Below are 14239 nucleotides of genomic sequence, written 5' to 3'. Positions count from 1 at the left end.
TACAAATAAAAATACTACACTTTGGTGAAATCACATCTTATAGGCCTTGTGCATAATAAATTTTACATCACAATTGTAATTTAAGTAAATAATAGAGTTATGCCATTGGTCACAAGAAATCCAAGTTATTTTGAGTGGATGGATATAGTTTTATTGAAGTGAGAGTTTTTTTTCTTATTGTCATAATGTGTTTTCTGGCTACTTTTATAAGCCAATAAAGTATTACAATTGCACCTTGCATTTGGCAAAAAAAAAAAAAAAAATCAATGACAAACTGGAAACTTGGAGAATGCACCTACAGCTGTGCACTATGTACAGCCCACTGAAAACCACCAGGTCAATGGAAAATCTGCTTCATTCCTTTAACAGATGCAAACCTACACTTAGAGGATTTCTGCAATGATCTAGTTAAGAACAGGATGTTTCTCTGTGGATCAGATATTTTTTTGTAAATGCAACCAATTGCTAAAGATTCTTCTTCACAAGCATATTTTTCCCTGGAAACTACAATGACTCTGTGGAATGCTCCAAGAGTTGCAAAACAGATTGTTTTACATTTCAGATCTTTCTGTATTTATATGTTGCCTTAAAGTGAATCACAAGACATTACAGCTTATGCAGTCTTGCAATACAGTACCAGATGTAAACAGTTCTGGGATTTTTAAAAGCCAAATGCTGACATTTCTGAGCTTTTGGAGTCCTTCTGTGTTCTTTCCTCTTTTAGACCTCTAGACTAAGGTATGATGTTCATGTGGAAATTGAACCAAAGTAATCCTGGCACCCATGACTACCAGAAATTTCCAAATTTCTTACTTTCTTTTATATTCTTACCTAAAATGTATTTGTTGTTTCTCATGGTCTTATCAACAGTATGTGTGCATGCTAAGTCGCTTCAGTCATGTCTGACTTTTTGCAATCCGGTCTTGGAGCCCACCAGGCTCCTCTGTCCGTGGGATTCTCCAGGCAAAAATACTGGAGTGGGTTGCCCTACCCTCCTCCAGGGGATCTTCACAACCTAGAAATGGAAACTGCATCTCCCACATCAACAGTATATATGGTCACTATTAGAAATTTTTGCCCTATCTTGCCAATATTTTTTTTCCTTGCCACTACTGCTATCAGAATTTAGGCGATAGAAATGGGCCATGAATCTTCTAGCAGATTGAAGCTGGTTTTTAAATTTTTTATGCACTACAGGCACCCTTTATAATGAGGCATATAATGCTACCCAACACAATTTTTGTTTTCAAGTTGAGAGCTATTACTGTTTATACTTCTAAGAAGGACATATTCCTGAATGCTCTTTGTCTAGATCTGAAACAACAGCACCACTAAGTTCATCTTTTATTTATTAATATTTATTTATCTTTTTCCTCTATTACATTAGTATGGGGATGGTGATAGCAATTAAGTAAAATAAGATACATGGAGTGGGGATTGGAAGTCTGTTCACATCACAGTTTAAGATTTTGGACCTTAGACATATACATATTCTACAATAGTTGAGTGCAAGTTCTCACACCAAACTCATTAACCACCACATAATGACACTGGAGAGTGCCTGTATGATCAAAAAAGCATCTTTTTAAATATCAGTTCAAATTTCTTATTTCATACAGCAAATGTTACCACTTGAGGAACAGAGGTATAGTGTGGCTGGGGCAGAGAATGAGTAGGATCATGATGGCATGGAAGCTGAAAATCTAATTAAAGACCATGGGATCTTTATTCATGTTAAGGGTTTACTTCCCACTCCCTAGGAGTAATAGAAACCTACTAAAGATAAGAGTTTCAGTATGTGAGAGGGAGTTCAGATCATCAAATACATTCATTTACTCTTTGACTTAGAAATCTCACCCTCAAAGATACATTGGCCAGAATATAATGAACTTGGTGCACATGGGTATTGATTTCTACACTATTTGAAATTGCTAAAGACTGGAAATAACCAAAATGTTAATTAATAGGGAACTGAGTGAGCTGTGGTGTTTCCACATAATAGAGTATTGTGAACAACTGATGCTTTTGAATTGTGATGTTGGAGACTCTTGAGAGTCTCTTGGACTACAAGGAGATCAAACCAGTCAATCCTGAAGGAAATCACTCCTGAATATTCATTGGAAGGACTGATGCTGAAGCTGAAACTCCAATACTTTGGCCACCTGATGCAAAGAACTGACTCACTGGAAAAGACCCTGATGCTGCAAAAGATTGAAGGCAGGAGGAGAAGGGGATGACGTAGGATGAGATGGTTGGATGGCATCACTGACTCGATGGACGTGAGTTTGAACAAGCTCTGGGAGTTTGTGATGGACAGGGAAGCCTGGCATGCTGCAGTGCATGGGGTCACAAAGGGTAGGTCACAACTGAGCAACTAAACTGTCTGAACCGTAGCTAGAAAAAGAAATGAAGAATATGTTATTCAGCGTTCTCCAGAGAACAGAACCAATAGCATATGTATACAGATATGCACAAGAGGATATTTATTGTAGGAACTGACTCATGCAATTATAGAGGCCAAGAAACACCATGATCCTCTGTCTGCAAACTAGAGAACCAGGAAAGCTAGTATATGTCAGTTAAAGTCCAAAACCCTGAAGACCAAAAGGAGCTGCTGATGTCAAAGGGTGGGAGGTTATGGATATTCCCAGTCTAGTAAAGAAAGACAGTTCACCCTCCTTTCTTTTTGTTATATTTGGGTCCAAGGGTTTGGATGATGCCTGCTGTATTTGTGAGGCTGATCTTTACTCAGTCTGTGGGTTCAAATGTCAGTCTCTTGTGGAAACACCCTTTTAGATACACCCAGAAACAATGCTTCACCAGCTATCTGGGCACTCCTTATCATAGTGCAGTTGACAGATAAAACTAAAGGATCATATCACAAGGAATATCTTTATATACTATTATGCGTGATCTCCAGTATATTACAGTAAGAATATAGTATAGCAAGTAAAGTATAGTAGAGTAAGAGGCAGACTATATATATGTGTGTATATATTACATGTATACAATACGGGAGAGATGGTCAAACAAAATGTAACTTCTGATGGTAATATGTATATTATATAGTATCTATACACAAACACCACACACACACACACACACACACCACCACCACCTAATAAATGCAGGAAAAAAATAAAGAATTAGAATATTGCTCTTGGTAAGTGCTAATGAGTTAATGGGGCTACCCAGGTGGTGCTAGTGGTAAAGAACCTGCCTGCCAATATAGGAGACATAGAAAATGCAGGTTCGATCCCTGGATGGAGAAGATCTCCTAGAGAAGGAAATGGCTACCTACTCCAGCAGTCTTGCCTGAAGAGTCCCATGAACTGAGGAGCCTGGCAGGTTATGGTCTGTAGGCTCGCAAAGAGTCACACATGACTGAAGCCAGCTTAGCACGCATGCAGTAAGTTAATGGGTCCAAACAGTGATTCTAAGCCCCTGTTAATATCAATACAAGAGATACCATAAGACAATATGCAACTCCTGATCCTAATAACAGGTGCAACCATAAAATAGTTTTGTCACATCTGTTCCCAATCAAGTCTTTTGGCAGTTACCACTAATTTACAGGAAATAGTGAGGACAAAGGAACACTGTGGGAAGCAATAAGATCCAGACTTTGGGACAAGTCTCATTCAGGTTCTTCAACAAATAAACTGTAGGGGAGAGCGAGGTAAAGGGAACAAGGGAGAAAGAGAAATTGAGAGACTGAGTATGAACCTAGAGATGAAAAGAGACTTAAAACATATAAACCAAAAGAAAAGAGAGTAAGATGTGAAAGTTATTTGGATCCTGTCTTAAGCTAATCAACTTGTGAAAATAAAGTATGATACCATCAGGGGAATTTAAACACTGACAAGATCCTTGATGAGATTAAGGAAATAGTGTTCATTTATCTGGGTGAGTATTAATACTGTTGTAGTTATGTTTTTTTTAATTCTTTATTCTAGATATACAACTCAAAATGTTTATGGATGAAATAATGTTGTTTAAAGATTCATTTCAAAATAACATGGAGGGAATACTGACCATGAGTTGGTGCTTATGGAAGCTGTATGCCTGGAAGTTCATAATTATTTATATATATATATAAAATGTAAATTTAATTTTTCATAATAAACCATTACAAATAAACTGAAAGGTAAAATAATTTGATGCATCTATTTTAAGCTTATTCTTTGCTCCCCTGTAAGGAAAGGATTGAAAGGAGCCTAGGTGAATGGGAAGAGTGTCAGAGGAAATGTGGGAGACTTAGTTGATAGGCTATTTATCGACCAGCACACATCATCCCCTGCTCACAATACACCTTAGCACATGCATTTCACTTTTTCCTACAGGTCAGATCAGTGCAGTCGCCATGCAGGAGGACTCTGGAGTTAAATAAGATTTGGTTTCACATTCTAACTCTGAAACTTAATAGCTGTGTGGCAGCTGCCTGACGGCAAAGACTATAGGGTAATGCAGCTATGTGGTTACGTGGTTAAGCTAATAAATAACTTTCACCCTAAGAGCCTAGACACAGTATATAACAGGAAACCAGAGTTTCCTTTCTAAAAAAAGACCAGGTCCATCTCATTAATATGAAGAATGATTTTTCAATATTGTATCCTGAATTAAATATATGTGTGTATATATATATACACACACATACACACAGATACATATTTACTACTTAAACTTTTGCCCTGAAAGACATTGACTTGACATGTTAAGCTGTCAAGCAGTACAGCGAATTTTCAATATTGTTAAAAGCCCTTCACTTCACTTCTCTTATTATTTCAGAGCCATGGCAGTATGCTAGGCGATGGTGGTAGCCAAGAATATAAGTTACTCCTTAGTTCTGATTATTACAGCAGCTCATTTTGCAATCCCATCTTCTGCCACTGATCCCAGATTTCCTCTTTTTTTTTTTTTTTTTTTTTAAGTAAATATCTGGAAAGTACAGGAGAGCAAGGCTTTTTTTCTTCGTAAATTTGGCAAGCGGAATACTAGGAAAGCCAAAGAAAAAGTCTGTCAGAAATATTTTCTTCTCAGTTTCATTGATGACATTTCTGTCAGGTTTTTGGAAGCACCATAACATGCAGATGTTAAATACTTTGTTGGAATTGAAAACGCATGTCCATTTCTTGTGGTCAGAAGTGATTCAAGCAGTCTGTCTGCAACTCTTGCCTTGATTTTTATGAAACTGACCATACTGAATTTTACATTAAGGTGATTGAGCAATAAATAAAGTCAACATCACCAGGGCTTTTCTGCAAAATAACTCTCAACATTGCTTTGTGTGGCTCAATAAGAATCCACGTTTAATGTCCAGTTCAGTTAAAGACTGATGTGGAAAAGTAATCCATGGCTCTATAATGGGAAATAAAAATTACAACTAATTGTGTGAGACAGATTGCTGAAATCAGACAAGGACACTGTCTTAATAAATTCCAAAAAGTGGCAAGTACACTGATTGCACATAGGAAAACTCCTGAAAAAAGATCTAAAAATGAATAAATCATAGGATTCAAGGCCACACTTCAAGCAATGCCATTTTTAATATCTACTTAGTAGCTTCAGCCAATACAGAGAGCAAAAAAAGTACATGCCTCACTGTAATGCTCTCTAGTTTGATCCAAAGGGCTCTAAAGTTTTATATGTGTTCAATCTTCTTATGACTTTTATCCTCTTTGAAAAGCCCTGGATGGAGAAGTTGAGATTCCTTCTTGCCTGAACTTAACCACAATGAGTGAATTCATCCAGGGTAATTTTTCTGTAAATATTCAATTATTTAGAGCTATCAATTTTGCATGTGTGTGGCTGAATATTTGTATAAAGTTAACCCCCAGCAAGTCTGCTCAGAGTTTGGCCATCCCAACCTGATCATGAGATACCATGCCAATCCATTCTACCCACCAGGGCTGCCTCAGGCTTGTTCCCCCACACTTCATCTTCACTCTTCAAGCACTCAGTCCCCATTTCCCTCATCCCTTCAGCATTTAGAAATGACGCTGTGACTCTATTTCCCTCATCAGGCATAGGGACTCTGTTAATGGAGGATTTTCAGGAATATTAGTAGGTTCTAGAAACTACCATATATCAGAACTCCCATGAATGTTTTCTTTTATTTCAATATTCCACACAAAATAAAATTCATAAAAATGGTGTATCCACTAAATTCAGTGAAATAAAAGATGGTTAATTTCATTTGCACCAATTGAGAAATCCTCACTGAGAGAAAAAATCTGAATCTGTGAGAAGGTGATTTTAAGTTTCACATAGGGAGAAAAAAGGCAAGGAAGAGAAAAGCTGCTTGACAACTTATACCCTGGCCTTTCCCACAAAAACTTCCCTAATAAGTGTTGATTAGTTGTCTGACTCCTGGCATCCATATGAACAAATTTGCCTTTATAGAAAATTATTAAGAAAACTTTTTTCATAAGATCTTTGAACATTACAGTAAAACATCATCTGTCAGAAACACATTAGGTCGGCATTTCATAGAGGCAACAGACCAACTGTAGGACATGGAATTTGTTCAAATTACAAAATATGTATGATCACACAATATTGTTGAGAGAAACTCCTCTGTAGGGGTTCTTTGAGACATAAAAATCAATGCAGCAGGTATTCATTAGCATCATATAGATGTGAGTGTGGAAACAAAAATTAAATTCCAAAGGATCAATATTTTATGGAGGTAGCAGTTAACCTACATGTATCAATAAGACATCACCTAAAACCCTTTTTTTCCAATTTTATTCCTTTTTCAAAGGTGTTAGGACAAGATGGGTTTATGGGTAATTAACATAGGAAAAGTTTGATCCTAGGAATTGAAATGATAAAAATTGATTTAATAACAGTTCTTTCCAATACAAATTTACAGTCTAGTGATAACAGATGAACAATCGGGGTTGGAACCTGGTTCTTAAGCATTTATAATTAAAATTTTAAAAGCAAACAATAAAAATATTTTATGGCTTACATGTAGGAGGTAGAGAAATAGAAATACAATGTATATATTTCCATTAAATTCTTATAAAAATCATTTCTTTTTCCTTGATTTGCAGATAAATAGGAGACAGTGTACAAAATTATTTCAATCAAGAAATTCAGCTCAGTTCAGTTCAGTCTCTCAGTCGTGTCCGACTCTTTGCGACCCCATGAATCACAGCACGCCAGGCCTCCCTGTCCATCACCAACTCCCGGAGTTCACTCAGACTCACGTCCATCAAGTCAGTGATGCCATCCAGCCATCTCATTCTCTGTCATCCCCTTCTCCTCTTGTCCCCAATCCCTCCCAGCATCAGAGTCTTTTCCAATGAGTCAACTCTTCACATGAGGTGGCCAAAGTACTGGAGTTTCAGCTTTAGCATCATTCCTTCCAAAGAAATCCCAGGGCTGATCTCCTTCAGAATGGACTGGTTGGATCTCCTTGCAGTCCAAGGGACTCTCAAGAGTCTTCTCCAACACCACAGTTCAAAGGCATCAATTCTTCGGCGCTCAGCCTTCTTCACAGTCCAACTCTCACATCCATACATGACCACAGGAAAAACCATAGCCTTGACTATGTTTAAGACTATACTAAAGTAATGTCTCTGCTTTTGATTATGCTATCTAGGTTGGTCATAACTTTCCTTCCACAGAAATAGTTCAAGAAAATAACTTTTCCCATTTTCTCTAAGAGATTGTCACCCAATATAAAATATTTATGTTGAATAATTAAACTCATTAAACTCATTCAAAAAATATCACAGGCAAGTTATGTTTTATATAAGTTAGAAGTAAGTTTAATTGTGAGAGAAATCCTCCCTGTCCTCAACTTAAAAAAAAAAAAAAAAAGCAGTAGTACTTTTTAACCTTTCTGTTATAGAAAAGTCTATGTAAGCATTCAGGAATTGCTTAGCACTTTTATGTTCTTATTCTTCCAGGCATTGTTTCTGTTCTCAATCTCACCTCATCTTGTGCCAAAACAAATATATTTCTTATATGAATTGGCGGCTCCTGTTTATCCATCATGGTGCTCCTTCCTATCATGGGCACATACTTCTAGATACTACTTCACATGTGTTTTTACCCCTTTGACACAAAATAGTCACTAAGCTACAGCCAGCTGCAAGGGAGATTGAGAAACACAATCTTTTTTTTTTTTTTCCTAAGTCAGCCATACACCTAGATACCCCACCTCATAAGTACTCTGCTTCACCAGGCTGGCTGTGCAAGATATAGCAATCAATAAAATCTTAGTGCTTCCTCCCTCATAGAATTTATAGTTCCTGGGTTTGATGAACATATATTATTGATCTTACATGATATCTTGGTTTCCTGTGACTGCTGTAACAGTTACCACAAATTGATGGCTTGAAGACAATAGAAATTTATTCTCTTAAAGTCCTGGAGGTCAGAAGTTCAAAGTCAAGGTATCATCAGGGCTGCACTCCACTTGGAGGCTCCTGGAGAGAATCTGTTCTTTTTTTTCATGAAACAAACTTTTTTTTTATATAGCAAATTAACAAGGCTGCAAGTTTTAGGTGGATAGCGAAGAGACTCAGTCATACATATACATGTATGTATTCAAGAAGCATTTTTTCTTCATATTTTCTGTCTTCTGGAGTTTCCTGGTACCACAACTGTTTTGACATCACTCACTGCTCTGCCTTTGCCTTCACACTGCTTTCCCTGTCAGTGTCATTTTATTTTCTGCCTATAACAAATCTCCTTCTATTTTTCTCTTATAAGGTCACTTATTAGATGTAGGGCTCACTAGGATAATATCCTCAGCTCAAGATCCTTAATTTAATTACATCTGCAATGACTTTTTTTCCTTGAACACTCTGGGGATTAAGACATGGACAAATCTTTTGGAGAACTACTAAATTATGAAAACACACTTTGTAAGAAAAAATACTAAAAGTTCATTTACACTTCAAGCAAAACTTTTGCCAGAATATGTATATTTTCTCTAGACTTGCAGAAATTAGACAAAATTATATAACTGCTTCCATTAAGGTATGTTACATATGTGAGGTATGTTAATAAGTGAGATTATGACCCAAGAATGAATCAGGAAGAAAGATTGGTTACCAGTAATAAAATTGAATCAGCAACTTAAAAAACTCTCAACACACGTTAAGTCCAGGACCAGACAGCTTCATACATGAATTACACAAGAGTTCTATAAAAAAAGATATAACACCTATGCTTCCCCAATTATTAAAAAAATAAATAAATAAAGTGGAAAGAACACTTAAAAACACACTTTATGAGGCCAATATCACCCTGATACCAAAACTAGACAAAGACACCACAATGAAAGAAAATTAAAGGACAATATCACTGATGAACATAAATGCAAAACTCTCAACAAAATATCAGCTAACAGAATTCAAAAATACATTAAAGGGATCATACACTATGATCAAGCAGATTTATCCAAGGGATGCAAGGATGGTTCAATATCTCCTAATCAATCAATATGATGGACCATGTTAATAAACTGAAGGATAAAAATCTTATAGATCATCCAACAGATGCAGAAAAAAAGCTTATGCAAATTTCAACATCCATTTATGATAAAACTATCAACAAAGTGGGTTTAGAGGGAATATGACTCAATATAATAATGACCATAGATGACAAAACCAGAGCGAACATCTTACTCAATGGTGAAAAGCTGAAAGCATTTCCTTGAAGGTCAGGAGCAAGACAAGGATGCCCACTCTTGACGATTTTATTCAACATAGTATTGGAAGTCCTAGCCACAGCAATTAGATAAGAAAAAGAAAATAAATCCAAGTTGGAAAGGAAGAAGTAAAACTGTCACTGTTTGCAGATGACATGAGATTTTTTATATAGAGAAAAATCCTAAAGATGCTTCCAAAAGCAATTAGAACTAATAAATCAATTCAGCAAACTGGCAGAATACAAAATTAATATGTGTTTATATACATTAATAACAAACTGTCAGGAAGAAAAATTAAGAAAAAGATCTTGTTTACTATTGCACTGCTGCTACTGCTGCTAAGTCACTTCAGTCGTGTCCGACTCTGTGCGACCCCATAGACGGCAGCCCACCAGGCTGCCTCGTCCCTAGGATTCTCCAGGCAAGAACACTGGAGTGGGTTGCCATTTCCTTCTCCAATGCATGAAAGTGAAAAGTCAGAGTGAAGCTGCTTAGTCGTGTCTGACTCTTAGTGACCCCATGGACTGAAGCCCACCCAGGCTCCTCTGTCCATGGGATTCTCCAGGCAAGAGTACTGGAGTGGGGTGCCATTGCCTCCTCCGTTACTATTGCACTAAAAGAATATAAATAATACTAGGAATAAATCTAATCAAGGAGGTAAAATACTTGCACACTGAAAATTATAAGTTAATGAAAATCTGAAGATGATGAAAACAAATGGAAAGATATCATGCTTATTAATTGAAACAATTAATATTGCTTAAATGATCTTACAACCTAAGGCAATCTACAGATTCAGTGCAATTCCTATCAAAGTACCAACAATTTTTCACAGAGTTAAAACAAATCATTTTAAAATTTGTATGGAAAAACAAAAGATCCCAAATAACCAAAGCAATCTTGAGAAAAAAGAACAAAGCTGGAGGTAGTACATTCACTGATTTCAAACTATACAACAAAGCTCCAGGAATTAAAACAGTATGGTTTTAGCACAAAACAGGTACATAGATCAATGGAACAGAGTAGAGAATCCAGATAAACTTACACTTATATGGCCAACTAATCTGTAAGAAAGGAGGCAAGAATATACAATGGGGACAAGACAGCATTGTCAATAAATGGTATTGGGAAAACTAGACCGCTACATGCAAAACAATCAAACTGGACTATTTTCTTATACCATATACCAAAATAAACTCACATGGATTAAAGACTTAAATGTAAGACCTGAAACCATAAAACTCCTAAAAGAAAACAGGCAATATACTTTTTGACTTTGGTCTCAGCAATATTTTGGGGGACTGTCTCTCAGGCAAGGGAAACAAAAGTAAAAATAAACCAATTGGGATACTTCAAACTAAAAAGCTTTTGCACAGCAAAGGAAACTACCAACAAAACAAAAGGCAGCATATTGAATAGGAGAAGATATTTTTAAATGATACATCCCTTAAGGCAGGTGTCCCAAACCTCCAGGATCTAATACCTAATGATCTAAGGTAGAGCTGATGTAACAATAATAGAAATAAAGTGCACAATAAATGTAATGTGCTTTAATCATTCCAAAACCATGCCCCCTACCCCACCAAGTCCATGGAAAAGCTGTCTTCTACAAAACCAGTACTAGGTGCCAAAACCACTGCCTTAAGGAGTTAATATCCAAAATATCAAGAACCCGGTCAACTCAATATTAGAAAAAACAAACAATTCAACTTAAATAAAAGGGCAGAGGGTTTGATAGACATTATTCCAAAGGAGACATACAGATGTTCAAAGGACATGAAAAGATGTTCAACATCACTAATCATTAGGGAATTCTACATCAAAATCACAATGATACACCACCTCAGCCATTTGGATGATAGTCCAAATGGCTATCATCCAAAAAACAAAAAATAACAAGCATTGTTAAGGACGTGGAGAAAAGGGAAACTTTGTGTGTGTTAAGATTATAAATTGGTGCAGCCACTATGTAACATAGCACAGAGTTTCCTCGAAAAATTAAAAGTAGGACTGCCATGTGACCTAGCAGTTTCATTTCTGGGAATTTATCAGAAGAAAACAAAAACAGTAATTGGAAAAGATATATGGACACCAAATGTTTATTACAGTATTATTTACAATAGTCAAGATATGGAAGCACCCTAAGTGCTCATCAATAGGTGAATGGATAAAGATGTGGGATACAGGCAGGTACACCTTGTCTTACTGCTCTTCGCTTCATTTCACTTTGAAGATAATGCCTTTTTACATATTGAAGGTCTGTGTCAACCTGTTTGAAGCTAATCTATAGCCACCATTTTTCCAACATTTGCTCATTTTCTGTTTACGTGTTACATTTTGGTGATTCTCACACCAGTCGAAAATTTTTCACTATTATTATGTTTGTTATGGTGATCTGTGATCAGTGGTCTTTGATTTACTATTATAAAAATATTATGACTTACTGAAACCTCAGACTATGGTTAGCACTTCTTAGCAATTAAATATTTTTCAATTATGGTACATCCTTTTTTTAAATATAATGCTATTGGACACTTACTATAGTGTAAACATAACATTCATATGCACTGAAAAGCCAAAAAAAATCCATATGACTTGTTTTACTGATATTCACTTTATTGTGGTGGTCTGGAATCAAATCTGTAATATTTCCCAGATATGTCTGTATACAATGGAATATTACTCAGGCAATAAAAAATTGAAATCTTGACAATTATGACAAGGATGAATCTAGAGGATAGTTTGCCAAGTGAAATAAGTCAAACAGAGAAATACAAATACTACATAACCTCACTTAAATGTGAAATCTAAAAACTGAACAAAACAGACTCACATATACTGAGAATGAATGGGTGGTTGCCAGAGGTGAGGAGGGTTGTGGGATGAGTAGGTGAAGCGGATTAAGAGGCACAACCCTCCAGTTATAAAATAAATAAGCCACAAGACAGAACACACAGCATAAGGAATATAGTAAACAATAGTGTAGCTAATTGTGTGGAGAAAGACTTAGTCTTTCTAGACTTATCAGTATCGAACATATATATATATATAGTATCGAATCACTATGTAATACACCTAAAACACAATACTGTATGTCAAGAGTATTTCACACAAAAAGAAAAATCATGGCAAAGTGCATTTAAACATTAAAATATTTTACCATTTAATTATATCTTTTCCTTTCAACTGTCTTCAATAATTTAAAACTAAAAGGAAGTTACAAAGGAAATACCACTATTCCACAGTTTGAAGTAGAATGCAATTTGTGTTTATTTCTTTTGTCTCAGACAAGTGTATTCTCTGATTTACTGGGCATTAATCTGGGAAAGTTCCTGGCTTATTATACTTATTTATCTTAGATTCCTAACACATGACAGACACTAACACAGAGGATGCTTTAAATTAATTATTATTATTATTATTAGCTGAGAAAGAAAGATCTTGAATTTATTCAGTAAAGCAAAATAAAATTAAGGTTATCTGTTATTGGGAATAGAAAAAAACATAAAATGAAGTAAGGAGTTACATGAAGCAAAAATTTCAAATTTTCTTTGCAAAATGTTTGATGAGGATAAGATGGAATTCAGAAAACTGAAGACAAATAATTTATAAAACAGAATATTGACATGGTATATGTTACCTCAAATTGCCTCTCCAGGTGGTAACTACAATTATACATTAGTACAGTAATCAGGTTATATAAAAAGAAAGAAAAAATAAGGTTAATTATATTTCTACATTGTAATTCTATAATTTTGTATAAATTACCTTATTTGGTTTATTTATTATAATATTATAAATTTTATATTGTTATATAAAGTATGAGGAATACAGATTATAATGTAAAGAAATATGAGCTGCACCTAATTCAACTAATTATTAATATTTATTTTTAAGTAAGGTTGAGAACAAATATTCTTTAGACTTGTGTATCATAAATTTAACCTGCTATGACAGCAGGTTCTGAGGATGTTACTCTTCAGAGGAATGATCAAGTGTATGACTTGATGAACTTCTCATGGCTGGAAAGAACAGAGGTAGCTGATGACTTATTGGGGTAACTAAAAAGGAGATCTGTAACAAATGTAAGAGTCTACGATTCTCAGTAACTAGATGTATATGTATAAAATAAGCAGAATTTTTCTTGTTCTAAAAATAATGTGCATTTAAAGTGAAAATTTTTAAACCAGAGGGTAATGAAGAAAATCTCTGAGGAATACTTAGTTGTCTATTATCTGTCGTGGTACCATGTTGTAGGTTATATACCATCCAGTACAAACCAAGGCTTCTACCCTGCCTCTCCACTGCTGTATCCAGGGAATATGAGCTACATTTAATGACCTACTACTACTACTACTAAGCCGCTTCAGTCGTGTCCGACTCTGTGCGACCCCATGGACTGCAGCCTACCAGGCTCCTCCATCCATGGGATTTTCCAGGCAACAGTACTGGAGTGGGATGCCATTGCCTTCTCCCACATTTAATGACCTAGATAAATTTAATTTGAAAGCTACATCTTCTCTATGTAATCACAGTAGGCTTATGAATGTGAAATATTTAGAAATATCT

This window comes from Bos indicus x Bos taurus, chromosome 17, assembly GCF_003369695.1.
Source record: "Bos indicus x Bos taurus breed Angus x Brahman F1 hybrid chromosome 17, Bos_hybrid_MaternalHap_v2.0, whole genome shotgun sequence".
NCBI classification, from domain to species: Eukaryota; Metazoa; Chordata; class Mammalia; order Artiodactyla; family Bovidae; genus Bos; species Bos indicus x Bos taurus.
Note: the sequence above shows the minus strand (reverse complement) of the source record.